General features: G+C 46.1%; 1 long non-coding RNA gene across 2 annotated transcripts; it reads right to left on the bottom strand.

The window, feature by feature from the left end:
* Positions 1-11,278: 11,278 nt before the first annotated feature.
* LOC146206110 (uncharacterized) lies at positions 11,279-26,434 on the bottom strand. Of its 2 annotated transcripts, XR_014704347.1 has the most exons (4): positions 26,209-26,434; positions 23,755-23,875; positions 19,615-19,712; positions 11,279-11,436 (listed from the first exon to the last, which is right to left on the bottom strand). It is a non-coding gene; the product is annotated as an uncharacterized LOC146206110 (long non-coding RNA). The 2 variants fall into 2 exon arrangements; XR_014704346.1 differs by lacking the exons at positions 23,755-23,875; positions 26,209-26,434 and having other exon boundaries at positions 19,615-20,008.
* Between the last annotated feature and the right edge of the window lie 896 nt (positions 26,435-27,330).

The raw sequence follows: 27,330 nt of genomic DNA, 5'->3' as shown, positions 1-27,330 counted from the left end.
TGGTATCACTCAAGACGAAAGTATACAACAGTTGCATCTTGCCTGTACTCACCTATGGGGCTGAAGCGTGGAGGCTAACCAAGAGAGTTCTACTTAAGTTGAGGACAACTCCGGGGGCTATGGAACGAAAAATGGTAGAGGTAACATTAAGAGATAGGAAGCGTGCACAGTGGGTCAGAGAAATAACTCACGTTACCGACATTCTAGTGGAAATTAAGAAGAAATAGACATTGGCAGGACATGTAGTGCAAAGAGAGGATAACCGATGGTCGCTGAGGGTAACAAGCTGGATCCCAAGGGTAGGAAAGCGTAGCAGGGGGCGGCAGAAAGTTAGGTGGGCGGATGAAATTAAGAAGTTCGCAGGGGTCAAGTGAATGCAACTAGCACAGAACCGGGTTAAGTGGAGAAATATGGGAGAGGCACTCGCCCTGCAGTGGGTATAGTCAGGCTGATGATGATGATAAACATTACTGAATATTCTCAGCATACCGATTCTCAGTGAAATGTAGAGTTACCTCAAACTAATTTTAGCGGAAGTGAAGTTTATGCAGTTGTTAACGAGCGGAGTTTCAGAAATGCGATGGTTGCTAGCAACAGGCTGGAACATTTGCTTTGATGGTCATCCTAAAATTTTTCAATAGGGTTTAGAGTTAGTTTGGTACCACACAGTGCTCATGCAGCTGCCTAATTGTTTTCGTAGTTAAGAATTTTCGCGGCTGCTTGAAAACTATCGAATATCAACTTTTTTCTGTTAAGCATGAAACGGATCTAGCTCCTGCTGTCGGCGGCCTTGAAGTGACGTCGAGACCAAACACAGAGCCAAGATCAGGGCACCGATTTCCTGCCGTCCGAGGGAAGTGTCGTCCGTACCCCAATATTTGGCCCTGTCGACCACCGATACTTGACCTTTTCGGAAGGTGTCAACCCTAATTTTAGTATGACCAATATTTATTTTTCTTTGACTAGACTAAAGAAACATAACCCAGAATGCTTTCAGCTCTTCTAGTGGCAAATGCGGAAAAAGTACAGGCCTTATGTCGATAACTGCGACAGGGTGCACACGTACAAAATACTCCTATATCAACTCAAGATCAAACAGCATTGTTTTCTTGGTACACACTAGACATCTCGGGTCCACGGCCAACGGCTGCTCTACGCTACGAAAATGGACATGACGCCCGTTAACTAGGCACATAATTAAGGAGACCCACTTAAATTTGGACGTCAAGACTGAATTGGCCAAACTCAAATCTGGTTATAGACACCGATTTCCGGTCACTCGGACCTGGTCACATTTTGGTGATTCAGAGGGCCAAATTTTGGGATGGCCCTCATAATTTGGAGATTACCACTGAATTCCCCATGCCCAAATAGATCGGACACCAATTTTGGTCAAATTCGGACGAGGTCAAATTTCGGGGGTCCAGATAGCTACATTTTGACAATGGTCAACCTAGGTTTGGAGGTAACCACTGAATTCGCCATACGCAAATGAGGTTGGACACCAATTTGGTCAAATTCGGATGAGGTCAAACTTCGGGGGTCCAGAGAGCTAAATTTTGACAATGGTCCACCTAGGTTTGGAGGTAACCACTGAATTTGCCATACGCAAATGAGGTTGGTCACCAATTTTGCCACCTCCGGATGAGGTCAAATTTAGGGGGTTCCTTGGGATACATAATCTGTGGGAGCCCCACCGAAATATGAACGCAACCAAAATTTGCCATATGCAAATTGGGACAAGGTCTAATTTCGAGGGTCTAAAGAGAAAATTTTGATGTGCAGATATGTATACACTCTGTGGACAGGTTTTGCGGAAGAGTCCTGTACACGTTCCTGCGACATAAGCCTATTAATGAATTAACAATCTCTCTCATTGCACGCGTTAGCATTGAAAAGCGAGACCTTTAGTTCAGAAATTAAAGCGGATATTGTATGCTCATTGTATGTATCAGCAGTCGCTATTATACTATAGCACGTTGAGCGGAACCACGTAGTCAAAACAATAACGTGCATAACGGCGCAAAATGATCAGTGAAATAAGTGAGATTGTCAGCTTTGTGATGCGCTTGCAAGCAGTTTCATGTTGCTTGGAACAAATGCACAGTACGTCGCAGAGGTATCTAGTCTTCATCGGGGTGAAGTTCTTGCGGCCAATGCTATTGAGCCACTTTTTTATTTGAATGGTGTCCTTCTTTCCGCTCGGAATTGCGAAAAGAATGAACCCTTTTTCATGACAGCTTTTGCAATGAAATACGTAGCAACTAGGCGTAGTGCTGCACTAAAACAGCGCGAATAGAGCGCAGTGCAAGCGCGGAACCGTGTTCAGGTTGGAGACCTTGAAGACGGCGATTGGTTCGGTGGCCTGCTGGCTGGTCCTCCAGGGTAACAGGAACTGAACAAGGCTGGGGTCTTCGCTTGAAGGACCAAATGCAGCACCTCCACCAGATGTCACGTAGCGGTAACAAGGCCGTTGACACCAAAAGAAGACACAGGCTTGATGGTACTGAAATTAACTCTTTATTTGGCCGACTTGCGCCCGCAAAATAACTAAGCAACTCCGTGCCAGCGATAGCAGCAAAGAAAAATTTAAAACTGAACGTACACAAACAACATATTAAGACAGGCAAGCTTGTCTGTAAGATACATACTTTTCAAATGCATACGTCACAAACAGGGATGCTCTCCAACACATAACAAAAACCAAAAATAATATTAATTTCAAGTCAATTGCTATGCAAGTCGATTTTCCTCCGAACACTTTTCCCTTTGTAAAACTATGGGTCACAGCGCGTGGTTAGGTCTACGCTTATATGCACATACTGTTTTAAAAGGTGTTTCAGCTAGCCCATGTAGCGCCCCAGGGATCTCCAGCTATTCTGCATTAACAGAGCCGGCTGGGAAGTGGTTCGCTGGCCTTTTCCACCGTATGAACAATGACAACCATAGTCACTTGTGCGAAGGAAACACAAAGGGGGAGGGGACAAAAACGTAGGAGGGGGATGTTGGTGAGAAAGGGCTCAAGAAAAGGTCCAAGTGCTCTTATGGGCACATAATGTTAAGAAAATGCAACTTCAAATACCACCCTCCCGTTGAATACATGTATGTGGCGAGAGGACCATTTCCGCAGGAAAGCCTGCTCACCCAGCATGAACAGCTCAGTATCTGAAAAGTTCCACAGCAACACTGTCAGTCGTTTAAAGATGGGGTACATTTGTTGATGCGGTCGCCTATAGTAGGTGGCTGCATTTCGGTTTTTCCCATAGTATGAAGCCAACTGACTTCACAACTAGTCGCTCAAAAGCTCTGCGTGGTCGTCTTGTGCGCGAGACTGGGATAGAAAATTCCACTCGCTAATTGGCGAAATGTGCGCCCCACTACGCGGTCGTTTCATGCATGCTGCTGTGTTTCTATGTGACCGCAATTGATACAAGTGTTGTCTGGCACAATCCCAAACCGGAGAAGCCGTTCTTTCGTCGGCAAGGCTCTCCACTCGACTCACCAGCGGAAATCCTTTACGGTATTGAGTAGGTCGGGGCAGTGAGCGTCCTTCCATTTAGGGTCACGCATTGTGCTTGGTGCAATACCCAGTGGCAGCCCTGCAAGACACAATATCTCACACAATCGGGAGGTGGCCATTACAGTCCAGTCCTCACCAGCAAACGCTTCCTCAAGATGCGTGCACATACGCGCTGCCGCTGCGTAGTATGGCAAAGGTGTGGCTGCTGATGGCGAACGGTTTCATAGGGCATGGGGCACCAAGGAACGGCGATGGCTCCCAAGCCGGTACAGGAGCAAAGGCCTTCCTACATAATCTGCCTTGCCTACAAGACTCTTCACCCATTTAGTGCATATTGCCCTGCAGAACGTTGCCAAGCATGGCATGCTCCACCCACCGCAGAAACCCGCAAGACGAAGCTGGGCTCGCGAGACAAGTTCAGTTTTGCCCTCCTCCCAGAACCAGCCAAACAACAAAGTGTCTAGTTGGCGTTGGCACACTACGGAAGAAGGAGGAAATGCAACGTGTGCAACAAACCATAGTTTCTGCATAACTCGTTTTTCACAAAATATGCCCTCTCTCTCATGGGCAAGGGGGAAGCGGCGACGGCAGCCACTTGCTTCTGTATTGCTGTGACAATCTTCTGCCACGTGCGTGGCGAGACTCCGCTCGCACAAAATGTGACTCCTAAGATTGTGACATGCTCGGAGCGCGTTAGCATTTCTGGAAAAGTATCAGCAGAACGCCCCAGACATAGCACCTGACTTTTACTTTCATTCAACTTTCCGCCAGAGAGGTGTACTCAGTGTACAGTCGAGAAAAGCTCCTCAGGTTGTCCGAGTGATGCAAGAGCAACGTTACGTCATCCGCGTATGCCGTAACCTTCACCCTTGAGATGCCAGGCAGGGCCAGGCAACGCACCGAAGCCAAACCCTCCACACGTCGCAACAGAGTCTATAGCGAACATGAAGAGCACCGGCGATAGCGGGCAACCCTGCCTAACGCCGTGGGTTACAGCAAAGGGCGGTGTAGCAACTCCATTCAAAAGTACATCAGAAGTCATGTTGCTGTACAGAATTTGAGTGAGTTCAGTGAAGGCTTCCGGGAAATCGTAACAGCATAGGATCCCATTTAGGTACTAGGGTTCTAGACGATCGAACGCCTTTTCCTGATCCAGAATAACTACAATCCCGCTAGCTTCACTTAAGTGAGTAAACTCAATGATGTCCCGAACTAGTGTTAATGATGTGAAAATACTACGTCCGGGAACCAAGCAAGATTGCTGGGGGTTAATTAGCTGAGGAAGAAGAGGGTTATTGCGCATAACAAGGATAGCTGTCAGAATTTTGTAATCAGTATTTAGTAGCGTAATGGGGCGCCAGCTGGACGGCTGTCACCCGTCCCTGTCCGGTTTAGGGAGCAACACGATCCGACCCTCTCAGAATGAACGCGGAACGAAGTCCCGAGAAAGTGCATCGTTTAGAGTCTTAATTGGCATAGGGTGTATTTCTGCCCAGAAAGTGCGGTAAAATTCAATAGGTATGCCATCAGTGCCTGGAGATGTACCCGTGTTCATGCCCTGCAGAACGGTAGCACCTCGCCTGTAGTAGTCGGACGCATGACAGAGGCCGAGTCTTCATCATTAAGTCGCGGGAGGATGGAGCCAAACAGGTTGACACGTGTGTTGTATTCCTGGTTTGTAGTGTGTAGCTCGGAAGTGAACAGATCAGAAGAGTAATTCCAAACATGCGCTCAATGCCACGTCGTTGAGTACTCTCTTGGCCATTCTCTACGTATACGTTAGCAACGTATGTCGGCAACTTTCCGGACGCGTTCGCGTTCCGTGCTAGGTGCAATAGATCAGAGATGGGTCGCTTTTGAGCTGCCATGCGTTCTGCGGTGCATGTATGTAGGCACAGCAGACACGAGTACCGATCACGCTGGAACTGCAAGTAGGCCTGGGCATCTGGAGTCCTAGAGTCGCCTCACTTAATCATGCGGATGCGCCTTAAACAGTCCTTGAGAACAACAGCTTCGTGTTTGCGGCGACCCGCCCTAACGCACGCGTCACGCCATTCTTCCTTGAACGTGTCCCAGTCACGCGGTCCTAGTCCAGGTTTTGCCAGCGACGCCGTGATCGCGTCTCTAACCTCATGTGAAGCCTCCAGATCTCACAGAACTGAAACATCAAGACGTCAGACATCGCTACGTTCTCCCGGTCGACCGGGTAGGTAAAGCCCCACAGAAACTGGGCGGTGGTCTGAAACGTAACCAGCATCTGCTGGAATGTCTACTACGCGACATTGGACCACTGCACTCAAAAGTTCACCAGGACATAGCCTCCTTTATACTCTCTGTGCATGTCAACGCGCCACGCGAACAACAGAGCGGCGCCGGCGAGTAAAATTGCGCAGCGTTGCCGCTTCGCTCGCTGAGGGCGCTACTGACGTAGAGGTCAAAGCACACGGGTCGCACGGGTACGAAAGTCGGCTCGGGGCAGGAGCGCTGTTATTCGCTAGCGGGATAACTGTTCCTAAGCATGAATTGTGCATATTCAGCATATTTACTTGTAAGGCCGACATCCACTAAGCATAACAAGTGACCATGATATGTGTTAGGCAATAACACCAATGCTATGACATTTTATGTCGGGCAGTTTCCAGAAATTGCGCATGGCTGGAAAAACTGCATTTCTCCGCTAGCGCCAATGGTAATAGAAAATTTACAATGCTAGTCTACGCTGCAATAAAACAAAATTTAAGAAGAATGGCACCAGCATTTATTTACACATTTCACAACAGCAATTGTGCTACAAGAGTACCATGTAGAAGTGGTGTGATGAACAGTTGCCACATGTAGAGAAAAATGTTCACAGTGACTGCTCACTGATAGCACTTCAGAAGCCAGCTTGATTTAAAGATAATTGGAACAACTGCATCGCAGTATGCCATTGAGATCTGTAAGGAGAACAATTTCGGTATCAGCTGTTACTTTCAATGATTCGATGTGTCGTACAAGCCTTGTTTTCAACTTGAAAAACAAAAAAAGACAAATATACGCGTTGCACATTTCTGTTTTGATCACTCCAAAATAATCGCCACAATAGGCAAAGCTTGTGTTTATGTTTTTTCACAGGATCGCGCAGTAAGCGAAACAAAAAAGAAACTGCGCTGGAGCCCATGAAACATACTACACAGCTGAGCTAACCAGGGAAGTAGTATCGCCAGGGGTGTGAAACTCCCTATACCTCCCAGCGGCCACGAATTACAGACGCTAGCGCCAAACTCCCCATTAGAGGATTACAGCGGGAGGGGGCGCGTAAAAAATGGACTTGACGGGGGAGGCCGTATAGCGGACTGGTCCAAAAAAACGGTGCGCTGAAGGGGGTGTCGGTAGGTTGCTTCAAGCAGCGCGGGTCGCGCGCTCGCGTGCGCCCGTGCCCGGGAAAACGCTCTGCCCGTGGATTTTCTACCGCATCATCGTTCTGCCGCGGCGCAACCGGCTCGCGGCAGGAACAGTGTGATGGAAAGAAAAACCACAAGCATAGCGCTCTCGAGGGCGCAGGCGCTCGCGAGCAAGCATACCCGACCGCAGTATAGAAATAGCACAGAGAACAGCAGATATCGTTTCCCATTTTTATTAAGTGCACGTGAATCAGAAAATGAAAAGATGCGACAAGGTATCCCTCACACACACGCACTTTACATAGCTAACAGTTTACAGTAGTGTTATGTGTTCTGCGCTAACATTGTAATCTTGCATGCTTGCTTTATCACTACAAAATAACCCAGTTTGCCGGCACTGCTTCTGTCAGCATGTGTACAGTTGATATGAAATTAAATAAATGATGCACATATTCATCCTACGCATTCCATACCATCAAAGCAATGTAGAAACATGAGCAAATACCTGCGTTCTAGTTACCTAGTTTGGTATTTGATGCAAGTAATCACATGTCACTGTGCTATACATAACCAAAATGCATGATTAAAAATTTACACTACCCTTCCTAGAAGAACCGTCTTCTTCGAAACGCACGTCTCTCCACAGTACATGAAGGTAACAAGTTCAAGAACACGAAACACAGCGGGTATCGCCGACTGTAATGGCCAGCACAATCAGCAGACGAGATGGGTCCACGGAACTGGAGGTGCACACAGACAAGTCTCTCGTCTCACGAAGGGGCGAAGAGCCAGCAGGAATGAAATGCACAGAGTAAAAGAACCGCGACGAAAAATCGCGACTTTGGCCGATAAGCCAACACGCAGAGAATTCACAGCGCTAGGCTACGCCGACGACCGACGCAGACGACTGTTCTAATTCAAAACGAGCGGAGTCGTAACGGCTACAGCGGTTCACGCGAGGACGGAGCAAGCCACGCAGCGCAGTCGGCGGCGCCGTCAGTGCGAGGGGAAAATTTAGGCGCGAGGGAGAAGTCCTCCTCCCAGCTTTTTCTTTCCTCCTTTCGCCCCCGCTTGGGAGAATTAGACGGGACGGAAGTGGCCCTGACTTTCCGCGGCCTGGTATCGCAGTTCAGAAAATACACGTGCACATTTAATATTATTATTACCTTACTGACGAGTAATTAACAAACTTCTGGTGCTGTCATTATTTTTCACAGGCCTTAATGCGGTTGAGTACGAGTTTTGCGGAGTTTGCTAGAGAGGGACAGCGATTTAGTTGACAAGGGATACTATGTAGGCTTGGCACGGTTCGGTTTAACTCATTTTCAAGTAGTCATCTTCACAATAGGTAAATATTGTGTTTGTATTTTATCACACAATTTTGTAATTAGTGCATACTGCAAAAAAAACTTCGCAGGAGCACATCTAACATATTACGCAGACGAGCTAGGCAGAGAAGCAATTAGCATTGCAGTCCAGAAAACACAGGTGCACATCTAACATTACTATTGCAGTATTAATGCTTAATAAGCACAATGTTTGGTGCTGTCACTATTTTTTACACGCTTCAAAGCAGCTGAACACTTTGCAGCGATCACCGGACAAACAAAGCAAAGCTGGAACTTACCAGTTGGTGCAATGCTGTATTCCTGCAGCACCCAAAAGCAGAGAAAAGTAGAAGCATGACCTTGCACACTGCAAAACAGTCCACGAAACAGCGAGAAAGCGGCAGCGCGTGGCTATCCGGACTGCTTTGCAATACGGCGCACCCGTGACTCGCCTGGCGAGGGTGACCCTACGTCGCTGTCGCCATCTCTCGGCAGCCAGCGGCGTAACTTGACAACGGAGGAGGAGCGGCGGCGACGGTCGCGGAGGGCGGAGTTGACAGGCACATAGTGTATAAAGGAGGCTATGGCCAGGAACACAGACCCGATCAAGTCTGCTGCAACTTAGCCTGCCTTTCCGAGTAAAGCCAAAAGAATCTCCATGTAAATTACACCACGCGTCATGCAAGTCAAACTGTGATAAAATGCGCTGAACTCTACAGTGTGCGTCATTGTCCATCGGACTTCTCTTAGTGAGCGTTTCTGTCCAGGTCCAGAACACAATTAAAAACTCCACAAGAATGGGTGACTCGCCAAAAAGAAAAGGTGAAAGATGCATAGAAGTTGTTCGATTGTGAGTGGTCCACAGGCGCGTACAGGTTAATGACACGAATCTTCCGCTGCTGTAGGACACGCTGCTTGGCGAGTTTGGACAGGAGTCTTCGGTATCCACCTGATCCACCCACTTTCCCGGTGTCGGTATGCTCGCAGGACTTGTTGACCGTTTTCCGCAGCTGCAGGCTCAGCCGGTGAAGCAACCATGAAATCTGAAGAGCGTGAAACGTTATCAGTTATTTTACCCTGTATCGGATCGTTGGCGGGGCTAGTTGCGATGCTTTTATAGGTGTGTGGATTGCCCATTCACGCCGGCAAAACTTTCAATGACTTTTCTTGTCGCTGCTCTTTTGCTTTGGCTTGTCATGCGCTCTCGGGGGCTGACGCCGACGGCAGCTTTTCCGGGGGTGAATCTTCTGCCGGTTCGTTGATTTCAGGAACCACTGGTGGGTTGTAGCAAGTAATACTGGGTGTTTCGGCTCTCTCTAGTGCCTGTGTGGTGTCAGCTAGGTAAACGCTGCTGGGCTCATTTATAATACTGCGTTCGTCCCAAACCGCTCGTAGTTCTTGTACCGCCACCAAATATGTCCTGCGCTGGGTGCAGTCGATGGTAGCATGTCGCCCACCGCATCGTTGGCATGGCGCTGTGCAGCCCTCAGTCATGTGTTTGAAGACGGCGCAGCGCTCACATCTCGGTGTCTTGCAAGCCGCCGCCATGTGGCCCGCCAAGTTGCACTTCGCGCAAACCCGCTTCATACCACAGTACTCGATCATAACTTTGTGGCCTTGGATAGTCATGAAGTTCGGTACCGGGGTGAGCATTTCTAACCGAACCACCCTTTTGCCCGTGAACTTGCTTGGGTTGTCCTTAAAATGCACATGCTGAACACCACGGGGTTTTTCGTACGACACCAGAGCTGCAATCAGGACATCGTCGGACACGTAAGGGTGCAGTCGATAGGCTGTGACGAAGACAACCGGTGGGCCCACAGGTTCTACCGGCACATTCCCGAGGTGTACAGCTCCAGATGCAGACAACTTCGTGGCGTGTGCTGAGGACCGCACGCACACGAGGTACTTGAAGCCACCGAGGTGCTGCAGATATAGGACGCTGTCAGCACCAGTTACTTCCTCGACGTCGTCATTGACGCCGTCGTGACTCGAAGCTCATTCTGGAGCCACTATGAAGAAACGGTGCGCCTTGGGAGGCGTCGGTGGGGCAGTTGTGGGGGGGGCTCGAGTGCCCATCGCTGGCCGCTCCCGGTACCCGACGGCGAACGGCATGGGCCCAGGGCAAGCTGGCTGACGAGCAGGCGGTAGCTCGATAGCGACAGCAGAAGGAACAAACGTGCTCGTCGAACTAAGAATGCCCGTCACAATCATCAACGCTCAATTTAAAGGCTGCTCAGAACAATCTAGATAACGTCACAAACTGCTACTAGCACAACCTGGAACATTGTAGAAACATACGCAAGTGATCAGAATCTACGAGACAGATCTCGGCACATCATTCGCGACAAAAAAAAAGGATAACGCGTCGTATCGCTACAACGAGCATGAACACGGGATACAGAATTGATACGCGTGCCAGAATCACAGTGATAAGGCCGCATGCCGGCGGCTGTTAAAAAACAACAAATATAGTTTTGCAGGTTTTGCGGCAATATCATCCCTCAGTCCAGACTGGAAATATTGTGCGAGGCTCTGCGTGGTTATCTGTGCGTGGTTATCGACCCGCACAGCGCGAGGATGTGTGATGCAAGGATGTGTGAGCGAGGACGTGCGACGTGTGTACGGTGGGAGAACGTGCAACGTGCTCAAGGCGCGAAGGCGTGCACACTGTGAGGACTTTTGTACCCGTGTGTGTGTGTGGCAAAATTTGTGCATAGCTATCAACATTCAGAGTGCATGGATGTGGGCGCTCACTTAGTGCAAGGAATGAGTGTACTCTGAAGGTGCAAGACATTAGTCTGATCTGAGACGATGAGACATTCGGCATGGGAATGCTACCATGCTATGGTGATATTCTGCATGGTTGCAAGGCTCCTACATCACACCTCATGTTTGTGTTGTGCATAATACTAATATGCCAGCTTTAGGCCTTGTGCAAGGCCTCAATCAGTGTCTGCTACAGTTATGACACAAAATGTTTTGCAGTAATGATGCTCTCCATGAGATGAGTCTCAAGTGCAAAAAATGCAAGCTTCCAAAAGATAGATGTGGTCACCTGGATTGGCTTTATTGGCTGATACACCGTGGTCACAAAACATCTGCTTTCGGTCCACCAGGTTCGAGCTTGGATACAGGTTTCCTTCTTCAGCTGCTCTTGGCCTGTTGGATTCGAGCTTGGATACAGGTTTTCACTGTGCGACGTCTGCAAAATGCAAAAAAAAAGGCAGGACTAAATTCCAAAATCCCAAAATTCAGCTCATGTCTTTACAAAACATTCTGAGAAAGGGGTAAGTAGGTGCTCTATTATTAATTGATAACAATTCAAAAAGTTTCGATTCTGAACTACAGAACTATGAGGAACTGACGCAAGAATACAGGCTGCTCAGCATCAGTCCATCACAAAATCTAATACCTTAGTCGAACAGATATTTCAAGGGTCTTTGAACCATATCCTATCAATCAGACATTTGAGCACTGCTTGATGGAAAGCTACAATAACTACAGTGAACAGAGCAGTGCAGAACTGGAGATTTAAATGGCCTTTGAGAAATAGAAGTGTGCATTCTAGGATATGGCTTAGCACACAGGGCTAAGGAATAAAACCAAACCTGAAATGAAAGATGCAGTCCTACATATATGATCATAGAAGGAAAACAAAATTGCACACAGAACAGTGCGGAAAATATATCACCATTGCAACTTATACAAAAACAGTTCATAACACATCTTCAAAAGTGCACGAGTATTACTTGAGCCCAGCAGCGAATTATCGATGGCAATAGCGGGGTACAAGAGCTTACAGTGAGATGATGGAATCTTTCAATGGTGATCGAGAATGCCATGTAGAAGTGGCACAACTCCCCCCAAGTTTACTAAAAGCTTGATTAGGATTCACGACGGCCCCTCAGCCTTCCTTCCAATAAGGTCTTGAGAAATACCCTAACCACCCGAGGCAGTGGAAACAGTGCATAGGGATCAGGTTAACTGATATTCACAAACATGCCTTGACTAACACCTTTACTCCAAGCGGTACTCGAGGCCCTTTCTTTTTTTGAAATGAAGCTCCACTTGAATTGCTCCTCGAGTGCATGAGAAAACAGAGCATCTATAAGTGGCAATGACACTACTACAGGGACACCTCGACTTCCACTTGCAAACATGGGGCATCGCAGCTTTCACACACTGTGCAGATTTCGTTCTACTGCATACCAAGCCTTTCATGAAAGTGGATACAATAAGGATTCACAGACCCACTCTCTAAAGCACTGGCTCCGAGAACCTCAATCTGACTCGAAAATACTGAAACATCGTTTCAAGTACGACCAAGAAAAGCCTCCTAAGTTTCTGCGGCTGACGTTGAGCATAGATAACTATCCTCAGTTGCAGATTTTAATGCTGTAGTTGATCATCGCATTACGCTGCTGTGGTGTAGGCACATTTCAAGTCATCACCAGATACCTTAGCAACATTTCTGAGCACGCCGAGTGCCAAGTTGCAGAAAGCATTTGATGGCTAACAGCAAATGAAGCATGTGCAGTGGTTTCTGTGAACCACTGTGGACAGTGGTGCAATCGTGGGGAATGTCATATTGTAAATAGGAAGACAGCGAGGTACCAGAGGTACAGTTGCGCCATGGAACACCTGTGCTGCACACATCAATGGCTTTCTGATTGCCTCAAATATACCTGTATGTCTAGATGCAGTGCTGAAGGGGGGGGGGGGGGGGGGGGGTCAGTTCTGTCTTTTTAGCTGTGGAGAGATATTTGCAGTTGGTGGAAGGCATGGGCTTTTCAAGTGCGCTTAAAGTTATAGCTCCTAGCTTGCTTGGAAACAGAAGCGGCATTTGTTTCTGGAAAGACAAATTTGTTGGCTTGGGTGCATGCGCTATAACACGCTTCTTTGCACCTCACATGTGCTCAACGCTCGCCGCTGAGCCCTCAGAGGGCAAATATGCAACTAGGTCACTAGAGTTCACAGCAGTTCGAGCAGTTCTCAATGCCTAAATCCTGTTCTACATGAGCCATGTCATTGGCAGCGAATGTTGGTAGATGTGAATTGTTTTCAGCCATTTTTCACAGCTGCCTTGTTCATGCAGTCTGCAAAACATATTTTACTAGGCTGTGACTTTTTTTTTAACGTCCAAAAGCGACTCAGGCTATGAGAAATGCTGTAGTGGACTTCAGAAATTTCAACCACCTGGAGTTCTTTAACGTGCACTGATGTCGCACTGCACATGGGCGCCTTGCTTTTAGTCTCCATCGAAAAGCGGCCGCCACAGCCTACTAGCCTGCGACTCTTGAGGCAGCTTGTAGATGCTGTTCACAAGGACTTGACATTAGAAAATGAGCATGTTACATGTAGTGGTAGTGGCATGCACTTTCCGGGCCAAGTTTTGGCCTTATGGCCCATTCGGTTGGGGGGACGAGAGCAGAGGCGCCGAGCAGTGCAGAGAAATACAGGAGCACGCCGAGCGACGGTGTAATTGTCCTCCCACGGGAACGCTGTCTGTGTGTCGAGAGCAGCGCGCCACGACCATTGTGACCACACTTCCCTCGCCAGCATTCTCCGCCTGCCCGCAGTAGTAGCAGTTGCAACCCGAGGAGAAGCAAACACTCCGTGTAGAACTGCTTGCTTTCCATGCCTTTGTTCTTACAGCTCGGCGATCTGCCTCCTTTGGCCCTTTCGATGCCAGCAGTGACTCTCAAACCTGAGCAATGCTTTGCAGCCGCCATTTAGAGCATAACCGACTCAAGAAAAGAAAAGAGATGGCGCGGATACAACGCTTTATGTCATGTGACTTCCTCTACACTCGCTTTAGATGAGGGAGCAGCCGGGAGTGCATTCAGGTGCTCTCAGCAAAGGCAAAGATCTCCTCCTCTACCATTGGAAGCCAGTGGTTCTACTCCTGCTCTACCACTGGAGGGCACCCGCTTGTCTGAGAGCACTTTCGAAGTGCTCTCGAAGGCGCCTGCTCTCCCATTCAAATTCGCCATTAGTCTTGTCCCCGTATGCCACTTGTGCTGTCTGGAGTGGAGAAATATTTCTGAAGGGTAAGTCGAGGAAATGCTGAAAAGCATTCAAGAATCTGAACTGAACCTTAAGCAGAGAAAAGACTGTTTTCTCCACTTTATGGAGCTGAGGTAGCGTCGAGTGGAGACATGTTTTTGAATTCGGCCACAAGGGTAAAATTTGAATTAACTATTCCACACGTCAAACACTCATGTCCTAATGTCAAGTCCTCTAAACATTCAGAAGCAAACTCTATATTCACAGGCTAACAGAACATGCTTCCCAGGCTGCATGAAAAGGCAGCTGTGAAAAACAGCTGAAAAAGCTTAATGTTAGGCAAAATGTCGCTGCCGCTGTGATATTGTTCATGTAGAACATGACATATGCATTGAGAAATGCTGTGAAAGTTAGTGAACAAATTTGTTTATTAAGATTTGGTTTGAAGTTGCTGCTACACTTGATCTTTAAGCTTGTAGGGCTCAGGGGAGAGGGAAGGAAATATGCGAGCTTCTTCGCTACATATACACCCAAACCAACAAATTCAACTCGCTGATTTCAGTTTCCAAACAAAGCTGGGAGCCACAATGGTCGCTGCACTTGAAAAGCCATGCCTTCTGCCTAGCGTGAATATCTCTCCACAGAACAAGTGAACCAACCGCTTTGACAGCGCCGTGTGTCCGAAGATGTACATAGTACCCTGATGTGACAAGCAAGCCATTGATGCCTGTAGCACAGATGTTGACATTGTTCACAAGGCTCAATCGCACTACCAGTGGCCCCAGCTTCCTTTATACGTACTTGCTAAAACCAAAAATGGGAAGATGCAAAAATGGGAGGGAGGAGGCAGTGCTGTGTACAAAAGGGGGAGGCAGCTGCTACTTTCAAGCAGTGTTTGATGTGTCCTAACCTAACATCCTAAGCATAAACACATGCAGCAGCAAGCATGCAATGCATGTCTAAAGGTGTGCGTCCATCGAGATATCTGCAGGCCGCCACCGAGCGTTCTCACTACGTCTCTATAGCCAACGCAAAACTGATCTGCATGCCCACCATCAGTTTTCTCTCGGCCCCATCGAAGCGCTGATGCAAAACCATAACTAGCCCTTTTACACGTAAAGGCTGCATTAGCTGTGCATCGCTGCCTACAAGACACACAGTACACCAACTGTTTTCGCAGCCAGCGACACCTACTCTTGCTCGGCTAAAGCCTGCTTTGATTGATTTCCTGCTTAGCCAATGATGCTAGTGTGGCCTCTGATGGAGATGCTCGAAATTATGCGGCTGCTGATTCCTCAGTGCCGGTTCCGCAAAAGCCATTCTTTGCAGGCAGAAGCCCCTTATCGGAAGATTTAGGGCAGTGATAGTGCAATCAGAAAGTTTGGTCAAAAATCTGAAGTCTTCTAGGAAATCGGAAGGGTTGGCTACAGGTATGTACGCAACATGCCTTCTCCACAAGTGTGTCCTTGTCTGTGGAAGCCACCAAGCAGAGCAAACTTGCTATTAGTCCTCAAATTTGTACCGTAGGTCAGTAGTAAGTAGGTTCTGAAACACTGCTCATATACAGCGACAACTTAAAATGTGCAGCACCACAGAAGTATGTGATGATCAATTATAGCACTGGAGTTAGTGATAGACCATGATTATGCATACTTGGTGTCAGAAGCTGGGATGTCAGGAAGGATGCCAAAGCCATACCCAGAAAAATAATGTGCCAGAAGTTCCGAGTTAACCAGGGTTGACCTGGGCTGTCACTCAGCCAATGCTTCAGAGAACAGATCTGTGCATACTCACTGTATCCACTTTAGTAAAAAGCTTGTAAACCCGCAGAACAAAGCCCACAGAGAGAGCAAATGATAAGATGTCAAGTGCTTACAAGTTGAGTGCCAGTCTATGAGCCCTCAAGGTCACATAACTGCTAATAAATTGAAAGCAGGCATTCAGGGCTGCGTGGAGTTGAAGGGAATGTATTCTTATGAAGTGAAAATTTCCTGTCACAATACTCAATCTCACATGCTGTCTGCTGCACCTGGCCCATTCGAGATTATAGTAGGTAATTGTGCTCTTAAGTGCCTCTCACCCCTTGAATTGGCCAGGGTGAAAGTAGGAGCACAATGACCTACTTCGACCCTTTGCAAAACTCAATGCGTCACCTATCTTATATAGCAAAATCCTTGTGGGAGAATATTTTTGCACATCCTGGGTGCAGTCCCGTGCCACATGGGTGATGTAGCCTATATGTCACATACACATATCTCCTAGATTTTTTTTTACAGAGGCATGCTGCTCAGTCAAAAGACTCAATGCGCGGGAGTGTAGTGCACACCGATTCTGTGCGTTTGCAATTTTTTGTTTTCGTTCTGTTCCTTCCGATAGTTCGGTGGGGCGGCTGGTATGCAATGCGATGCGGGGATTCTGGAGTCGTGAGTCTGCTTTTTCGCAGCATGCCACCGGGATGGTGCGTTTGCTTTCTGCAGTCTTAAAAAATGTGCAAGAGTACTTGCCATGTGCGGGGCTGCATATATATTGAGTACCAGAGTGAGAGTTATTTGCACACACGCACGCCCCTACGTGCCCATACACATGCAGTTTTGTAGTGGCACAAAAAAAAAGTAATTCTGTCAAGACAGAGCATCTTCTAAAGGGCACGTAAACTTTGACGTTTGGATTAAGCAATGGAATTATACAAGATGTTTCACATAAGGTTTGCTTTATGGGGTTTAACACCCCAAAGCGACTCAGGCTTGTATCACATGAGGGGCTTAACTCAAGGTACAAAACCGGCCCATGTGCGGACACAGAAGCAGTCAAACCTTCAATGCTACAAAAAAAAAAAAAGCAAGCGTGCATACTGCTCTGTGCTTTGCCGAGGCAGCTCCAAGCCATCACTCACTTGAAACCGTGCTGCCTGCGTTGGCCAGCCTGGCCCCCCCCCCCCACCCCCAATTTATTCATTTTTTCCACACTGCTGAAAAAAAAAAAGAAAGCATGCATACTGCTGTGCGCTTAGCTCGCAGAACAGCTAGACTCCACTCCCATTACCTCCACTCCCCCTTCCCACCCACCACTCATTTTAAAGGACGGACAACATCCCAGCACCCTTGCGTCCTTCCCGCACAGACCAGGCAACCCTTTTCTCACTCCCTCCAAGTAGAATGAAAAAAAAAAACCATGCAGGACATGCAGAAGTGACATAGTCACGTCACTTTTGTTTCAACGAGGTTTGGGTTGCTTTGGCCTGAGCAGCAGTATAGGGAGCGCTCAAGATTTGATTGCTTCTGTGCGCAGCGTGTTAGAGCACAGGGCTCGATCGGCCACCTTTTACCTTAAGTTAAACCCGTTGTGTGAAACGACAGTGCCGGAAAATTGTTGGTTCATAAGCTAAGCCACATCTTTTATGAATTTACAGCTTAAGTTCAAACACCAACGTTTATGTGCCCTTAGAAGATGCTCTCAGTCTTGACAGTTATTTCATTTCTGCCACTGCAAAACAGTAAATGTGTGGCGCGCGTGTGTGCAAGTCACTCATGCACTAGCCTTGCATGTTTTCACTACAATGAGGAAAACAAATGCACAATCCCTGCAGCGCACTGTGAAGAAGCAGACTCTTGACTCCGTGTCCTTGCATTGCTCGAATACCAGCAACGCCGCTACACCACCGGAAGAAAAAGAATGAAAGCTAAGCAAAAGATTGCAAACGCACAGAATCGGCACTCACTCTAAATTCCCTTGCATCATGCCTTTTGACTGAGCAGTGCTTCTCTCTCAAGAAAAAAAAATAGAAACTCCACAAGATATGTGTACGTAACATATAGGCTATGTCACTGATGTATCACGTGATTGTGCACTGAAGACATGCAAAAATATCCTCCCAATTCCCTTTGGGGCAGAAGTTGGGTGCAATGCTGAATATTTCTGTATCAAAGCTCATGTTATGCACGAATCTGACGAGGAGCATGCCTTCACTATTGAAAACCAGAAGGGGCGGAAGTGGCTGGGGGGGGGGTTATGAATTTTGTTACTGAGTGGAGCAGGTAATGGATGTGGTCATTGTCACAAGAAATGTCTCCTGGCAGCCGCCTATTTCTGCCCCCAAAACAGGTTTGGCCGTCACAGTGAAGAAGTATGCGCTGAGCAGAGAAGCATTGCAGAAATATTCTGCCAGAAAAACCCCATACTTCATTCATGGTCTATGATTACATATTGCATAGTATTATCAATAACACTCCCCTCTTTTTTCTTTTCACTTTACATACAAATTATATTAGCACTCAGTTTAGCTACCAGAAAAGTGCAGGGGGGCCTTTTAGAGAGGAAATTTGTCGGAGCTGATTTATAAGAAAGCAGCCATCAACAGGTCTAGTTGAAGACAGGAAGACCAGAAAAATAACCCTCCAGAAAGGTCTTCAAGGAGGTCCAATTTGAGAAAACTTTATTAACAGCAGTTTTGCATAAATGTTGTGTGAAATTTAGAAAACCAAAGACAGACATGCTGAAAAAAAAGAAAAATTAAATAGGGACAAGAGAGGTGGCAACTGCGAAAAAGAGCCGCCTGTAACCATGGTCTGGACGCATGCCAGGCTGTCACTTTGGGTTCATATTATTAGGCTCATGTTCTCTTCGATTGTTCCCTCTGAAGTGCACTATTAGTTTTCATGTAGGCTCGCTTTTAGAGAAAAACGATGCAATTTTTTTAAAGAATTTTAAGAAGCAAATAATTTCAGGAGTTCCAAAGCTCCTTGAAATAGTTCCTGAAAACCAAGGGTACTCAATGATATCAAAGGCCTGTGTAAACCACACTCCATGATCATCATATTGAAGGGAACGGCTTACCAGCCCAGCCTCTGGGGCCTGTGCCCAATAAAGTATGGATGCATCATGTAGAACTTATGAAATCAGCTGGTAATGACATCTGTTTCAAAACTTCTGGCTTTTCCTATCTTAAAGTAAGCTCGCATTTTCAGTAAGTAGCACTTTAGTGGATAGAATGCAGTAATTTATAATAAAAGACAGCTTTAGCTTGTCCTCAATGTCCTTTTATTACCCTAAAGCTGAACATGAGCTATGAGAGACATCATGAAGGAGGGCTCTGGGTTAATTTCCAGAGCCCTCTTCCACAAAAGTTCTTCAAGCTATGCAGTGGCACCAAATGTGGGCAAATTTGCATTTTGCCTCTATCAACAGGCCACAGGCACCATTCCACTCCACGTTCTCAAACTCAACAATCAAATGTCATAGCCAATAAGCAACGGCAGCAAGCAAAGAAAACACTGAAGAAACCTAAATGTCAAAATAAATACGAGGGGTCACAAATGCAGTAATGGATTAGGCAAATAAAAAACTACACATGCTGAAAAATGTCTTCAGTACTTACATCAATGTCCTGCTTCTTGCCCACCACAGCACAGCACAATTCCGGCAAAGGGTATAGAGCTTGAAGGTGCCATTGCTTACGAAGCCACATGGAACTTGCTGCAAGGTAAAAAGTACCATGACCCAACAAATTAGTGAAAACGTAATATAGTGCAACACGTATATGCAGAAGCTTTGTGAGCAAGAAATAAAGGCACAGAGTAGGAACCCCACAATACTGTTTTTTTTTCTTGAAATGATGCACGACATGCTGGTGCAGGTCACTTCATGAAATTTGCCTCTGCCTGCTAAATAATCTTAAATTATTATTTCTTTAATTCAAAATTTCACTTTGGGATTCAATAAGTTGAAGGGCAATTGCCTACAATGCCAGAGAAGAAACAATGTTGACATCACCCGAGACATACCAACGGTTAAATAAAATAACTCCTTTCACTCCATCTCGTCGCCAGCCTGGCAAAAGAGCAAGTCAGGCATCACAGTGCCCCTAGTTACAAATAAAAAAGCATTTACTTTACTTTAACTGCAAGTGCATTTTAACAGCCTATCCATAATCCACCGATTCCCACTAGGTTCGAGATCAGACAAGCCCTCCCTTTCTTTATGCTTTACATCGAGCGAGTACCTTAATTCATACTGCAGGGCCTAATACATGCCTGCAACTACAATACTACTTTTCTAAGAGATGTGGAACTTCATTAAAATTCATTTTATGACCGAAGTAGCAAAGATTGTATTTTATCTTGAAAGAAGCAGCAAGAAAAAACAAGGGTACGAAAGGAGACAATACGGGCACTAACTTACAACTAATGTTTATTGAAGCACACATGAAATATATAAAGTCGAGCAACAACACAAACCACTCAATCACTGATAAGCAAAAAGCAAGACATGAATCACTAAAATTTAAGAACAGTTCCCTATCTAGATAAGCCAACTCACTGCATGGTAACACGATGGATGGCTCACTAACACATTCATTACCTAGTTGTAAAATGTGTCTAGCTTCAATGATTTCCCAGCTGATTTGCAATGGATGACAGCCAGAATGTGTGCAGCAGAAAGATACTGAAAGCAACCAGTGCATTCTTTACAATGCACAGCCACGTTGACCTCTACCTATATCTACTCAAATGGAACCGTTCGGAAGTTTTAGTGATTCACGTTTTGCTGTCTGCTTATTGGTGATTGAGCGGTTTGTGGTGTTGCTTGGCAATATATATTTCTTATCTGCATCAATAAACTTTAGTTGCGAGTTAGCATCTGCTTGCTTCTTTTCACGTCCTTGTTTTTTCGTGCTGCTACTTTCAAGATGACACCTTACCAACTCACCCAAATTGCCATCCTTATGATTGTATTTTAGTCAGTGAAATTTTACTTCATGTGACACTAATCAACACACATGACCACATTTCATGGAACTTAAAGCCAATCAATGAGAGCCTCATCATAAAGCATGAAAGTTGGCTCAGATATGCAGCTCTCCATGCCAACACAGCTTGCACAGACATGATTTTTTGTGGTAAACAAAACACTGGGCTGCTGCAAGGGTGGTACAGAGCAAGTAGAAGGTGCTCTGACATTGAGAAGAAATGTGGCATTGAATCTTGTTGCACATGGGGACAATGTTTTGGGGCTATGCAGCCGAGTCTAGGTACGGAAGGAAAGGAGAAAAGTTTCTGTCCCCTTGCCGTGAAGAGTGGTTTGCTCACTATTTGGGCTAGGAGTGTACTGGGTTGAAGTGAAGGGAGGAAGTTGGAGACTTAATGCAAGGTCACTAGGGCTGAAGTAACCCACTCTACATGGCAAGGGGAAAGAGGTATGTCGCCTCCTCCTTCCTGCCTAACTTCAGCTGCATAGCCACAGTTATCCCCGAGTATAGTGATGTGCTACCGTGATCAAGACTCGTAGAACTGAAAACTGAAAGTAACAAAGGGGTACGGCATGATTAAAATATCTATGGCGTCACAGGTGAATAGCACGCTGCACTCCAGGGTTGCCGACGACATATTTACTTATTTTATATTTAAAAAAAAAACAGTAGTTAGTGAACCATAAATATAATACTTCTGCTATTGCGAGGATTCCTCAGCTATGTAAACTGCATGAAGAAAGTGAAACTAGCAATAGCTTGCCCTGACGACTCACCAGGCACCCACTCGTGAAAGAAAAGTGGAGCAAAATGTCATCTGCAATCACCACATTCATCATGAAGGTATTGCAGACACTAAGCATAGTTCCCCATTATAGCTTTTCTGATATCATATCCAAGCCATCTATAAAGCTACCTAACTTGTCACATGAACATTTCAACAGATGACTTTTCAATGGTCATGACTGACCAAATTCTCATGAAAAAGAAACGTTTATGACCAAATCAGCACTTTTATCAGAGTTCACTGCATGGGAGTGAGTTCGTCAACTGCTAGTGTTTCAGAAAAAGGGGTCATCAAACTGCAAGTAACCTGAGTTGAGTTGCAAACAACGAAATTTCGGAGAGTGGTGAGGGGCAGACTTTGTGGCATTATGAAGGTCATCTACTAACGCTAACAGTAGGCAGCCTTGATTTGATGATAGGGTTCAACATGCCAACGAAACTTAGACAATGAGGGTCAGCAATAGTAGGCAGTTCTGGATAATTTTGACTATCTACACTTCTTCAATGTGCACTGACACTGTACAGCACATGGGGACTTGGCGTTTTGCTACCACCAAAATGTAACCACCCCGGCTTAGACCGAGCCCACGTCACCCAGCTCACTAGTCAAATGCACTAAACACTGAAGCCACCACAGTAGGGTGTAGGCAGCCTTGAAGAGGGTTACATTTGCAGGCATGTTTTGTACAAGCCAAGCTTATATAAGCTGGGTATGGCCAAGCTGCGGCTAATGAGTAGCACGAGGCTCCTTGCAAAGTGCAGATCAAGACAGCTTGGCACCTGTCCACCACCCACCATTTGCAGTATTTCTGCCTCTACAGCCAGCTTCTCTGTTCTTTCTCCTTTAAGTTCCAAATCACCTATTGTTTAGAATTCTTTTGAACAATGAAACAATGTGCCACCCTTATGGACACACATCTAACAGAGCTGCTCACAACTGTAACCATGCTCATTTGAGAATTTCAATATGCTTGCTTTACAAATGGGGCAGTAAAGGTATATTAACAGTCGTGGCATGAGTTCTTCACTGTGACCACCAGCTTTGTTAAATGAAAAAAAAAAGTCATTCTTATCATTTACTTTGCTTTTTGTAAAATGTTGCCTTTTTAGTCAAGAGTTCTCATTAAAGGTATGGCAGCAGTTGCTGTAGGCCCATAGCTAAAGAGCTGTCTGACATATGCCCGCATTGTACTAGCTTGCTTGTACATGGAACTGAGCCTTAGCAGGCTTCGCTGTGATGCAGAGATGTTTGCCCATGCTAACATCTTGGCATTTCCATAATGGCGCAGATCAGTGTCTTCACTCTACTTGTGCTATGAGCATTCCTGTCACTAGCACATATTGAAAGTAAAAGGGATGACAGCAGGCAGTGCGACATATGCCAGCAGAGACATGTTCACCTGATTTTCCTCTGCACATACAGTGAATTACAATCCCAGAAGTGAAGTGGTCTGCCTGCTCCGCAAAAGAGCACCTGCATCCAGTACAGATTGTGTCTTGACTGCGTTTGGAACTCATGCCAGCGCAAGTAGGTGGTGCCCATGAACTGACAGAAGAATTGCCTGTTATTCTGTGTGCTAGCCCGTGCTTCGTCTACACGTGCCAGCTGTTTTTAAACCTGTAATAGGTCTGCATTTCTCCCGCTGCTTCTTGGGATGGTATTGACATCAACAGTTTATGCCATTCTTTCGTATAGCCAAGTGCGGGCAGAGTTCTGGAATGGCTTTAAGTTCATGAATAGCACATAAAGATGGTTCCCGCACAAAGTCTTCTAGCCACACTCCGAGCTGAGGTCTTTAAAAAAGATTACTGCATAATACTGCTGCTCTTAGACTTGCTGTCCTCAATAGTAAGCACTAGTTCACGACAGCAATTTGCATTCATAACAGCGGCAAGTAATGATCATCTATTATGGAGCACAGAGGGCACAGTCAGCACAGCAGAGCATGCTACTGGAAATGGAAGGTGCAGCTGAACAAATACTCAAGCAAACTTCTAGCCGGTTCTGTTGATTTCGGCAGAGCAATCCACTGCTCCAGGGACCAATCTTGGCTCAGCAATCGCTCCCCATCTGCATTGGGAAGATGGGACCAGTGTTCCGGATCTGCATTTGGAATACAGTTACTCCAAAAAGAGCAGAAAACAATGTTCTGTAAGTCACTAAACCCTGTGATTGGAATTGACCATTAGTAAAGTCTTGTCATCTATCACCTCGATCTGCTCATAATTTAAGTAGCATTATAAAAGTCTGCGATTCTGCAGGAACCTCTGATCTCACACAAAGAATTCAGTGCTCATAGCAGGCACAACGCGCATCTAGAGATGCCAGGTAATGTAACTTGTAAGAAATGTTATGCTAACTCTTCTTTAACAACTAAGAGAGCAAACAGTATTTCTGTCATCGAACCTTCTTTTAAACACTATTTCACGGCAATGGCAAAAGGCATTTTGAGTCAACTGGAGGTCTAACCTAGTACAGTGGCGATGAACGAGCCCCTGAGCCTGCCATGTGCCAAGGCGTAAATGCGCTTCACTGCAATGTACAAGTAAACAAGCGGAAGGCTGGAAGCTTGAACAATCTGTTTCCAGTAAACAGTGACGTTTGGGTGGTTAAGTTGGAATACCAAGCAAGCACTTTGCCCATAGCTTCATCTACTAGATTTCCTCTCAAAGGTATAACCAGCAAACAATGTCTGCAACTTAAGCCAGGAGTACAATCACAGCATGTTCTGAATGTTCTGAAGACTTCGATCATCACATTGACTTTTTAATCATGCCAGTCACCTCAACATCAAATCAAAGCAATATATGTGGCAGCTTATGGAACCCTCGCACATACAAAACACACCGAGAAATGCAAGCCAGTCAGTCTAAAGGCAGCCTATCATCAGCATATTGTTCATGGCCTTCACAGTGCCACCAAGTTTGCTCCCCAACTCGGGTTACACAAAATGTGGCGGCTCTTTAAACGAAATAGGAGCAGTGCACCAAGAAAGGCAAAAGTTCGTCCCTAGCTCCCATTATGTCAACTGAAGAATGTGCAGAGTCGGACCAGAAATATGGATTTCTGAAAATATGTATTCTGTATAGAAATATGAGTGATATCTAGGAATCTAGGAAGATAGTGGTACCAGTGCAGTAAGCAGTCTGCCCCTTCGAACTTCCAAACCTTTTATCATGCCAAAACATGCTCACCCGATCAATTATGAATTGCGAAAGGCTACGCTCTAAAGTGGAAACACTTCCATGCAAAAAAGTAAAAAGAAGCCAAATGCAGAATGTGATGTGACTGTTCAAACAATGTCTGGAAGTGCATGTGGCAACCAAGCAATTCATAAATGTGGTAGCCATTCGTAATCTAGATCCAGACACAACACTAATTCCATGTCAAAATCTACCGTTGCTTCTACAAAACATTCATAAATTTAAACAAAAACACCACAACTGAATGATACTTTAAGAAGCAAAGGCTTGTTTTGCTTGGAGTTCTGCACGCACTCTTCATTTTGAAACCTGCATGAATTTCATATGCCCACATCTGTGATGAATCAGTGGTATACTGAGTGCGGAAAAACTGCACACATTTTGATTCACATTTCATATCAGAGAAGGTGCCAATGGGGCACCTCAGCCCTAAGTCAATTTTTTTTTCGCTTCATTTGTAAATAATTAAACAAGAAAATCAATACTATTGGCACTGTTGAATGCATAATTACCTTTACACCTTACTGACATTTCTGGACTGAAGGTCTGAGTTTGGTGTCTGTCATTTATATGCGCTTAGTAGTTCTTGGGGATTACTTCAGTCACGACCAAAGTATGAAAAAGAAAATGTCAAGCCCAATACAGGTGAAAAAGTTCGAAATAGCTCAAAACTTTTTTTTTTTCCCTTCTACTACCCAAGGCTCGACAATGGAGTTTAAGTACGGTTGCTGCTGAATCATACTGCCGTCGCATGTTCGCCGGCTCCATATCTCGTAATCCGCAATATTTATGGAACAAGAATAATGACCTAGCCCTGTTGTAACGCAGGTAGGTTTTACCGCTTATTCAATCCATGTACTTGCAACTTCACAAGCACCGGATCTTCAACTGCAGCGCAACATAAGGCCCGGGTCGAGGCACTTGGAACCGGCCCATTCTAAATTCTTGCCGAAGGCTGAATTGCAGTGGGCGCCAGCATCGTGCACCCCGCAATGGTCTTACGAGTGATGATTTGTACGGCATATTCTACTCTGACCGTGCAGCCCCTGGCACTAACTGTCTCTTCCAAGACACTGCAAACGCATTCACCCTTCCCTCGTCAGAAGCAAACTACCGTATGTTATAATGACATGCGCGTCTTGATGTTTACGAACTAGCGCTGTGTTGGCATGCATCATCAGTTCTGCGCAAAGTTTTCAGGAAAATGTACAGAAAAGATGGAAATTAACTTACTTCCGAGATGTCAAATGTATGCCGGGTGGTGGCCGCAATCCAATAGTCCCGTCGTCAGCGTAGTGTTAGCAGTGAGATCGCACAAAGGAAACGCACTACCTGCCGGGCACGCGAGCACACTTTTTGCACAGGTATGTACACAACGTGACCACGCTTCTGCACATCGCACGAGCTATTTTGTTGCGCTCTGTGCCTCGTATATCTCGAAAGAATGAAGCCGCCAGCAGCAAGCAAGGTCCCCAGCAGCCCACAAGAGAAAAAGGCGCGACGCCACCAACTCATAATGGCTACGGCTAGCACTTCGATCCGCTTCGGCTGCCTCGTATGGTTTCGACTTGTTTCGGTTTCGGAAGTCGCTGACTTAACGACTTTGCTCTTTGCTGCTCGCCGAACAGTGGCAAGCACGATGTCGGGCGTCTACGCGCTAATGCTGCATGTTTGTCGTGTATGCGCACCTGTAGTTTGTACATTCAGAAATGTAACTGTGCTAGCGAGAGACCACCGTGAGTTTCGCTTCTTTTCTCGCGATGCTGGACAAACTAACTGCGTGCTTTGCTTGTCATGGACGTTAGGTTGACCGCGGTCTGTGGTTCGGCGAATCGGAGTTTTGGCCCAAATTCATTGCCAAGTTCCTTGCGAAAACTCCTGTTCATAAACAGTTACAGTGGCAATTGTTTGTTTGTTATTATTGGAAGACTATACGGCGGTTTACAGATCAAGTGATTTGTTTGGAAACAGAAGATGCTGAATTGTGCTCGCTCATAAAGAACAGTGAGCGAGCCCAATTCGGCTCGCCCGCTGTTCCTTTATGGGCGCCACATCTATGGCTGTCAGCTCACAACTGGTCTCCTGAGAGCGATCATTTCTTGTGTGATATGTGCCTCACTACTTCAGTGTTTAACTCTTGAATGGTGACGATATTTTTTAATGCCTGTATCTTATAGCAAAAGCAAGGACAGTTGGGTGAAAGCCTGAACTCTCAGTCAGGAACGATATGCGATATGCAAAAATAGCTTACCAGTCAAGCTTCAAGTGAAGGCAGTGTGGGGTGTTTGCACGCTCTTTACTTCAATTAAGAAACTGACCATACAAATATTTCAACTTATCTCTGTGGCCTACAGC

The sequence above is a fragment of the Amblyomma maculatum genome, chromosome 1 (genome assembly GCF_055883805.1).
Source record: "Amblyomma maculatum isolate TAMU_Amacu chromosome 1, ASM5588380v1, whole genome shotgun sequence".
NCBI lineage: Eukaryota > Metazoa > Arthropoda > Arachnida > Ixodida > Ixodidae > Amblyomma > Amblyomma maculatum.
The sequence above is the reverse complement of the archived record's forward strand: the minus strand, read 5'-3'. Positions and strand labels throughout refer to the sequence as shown.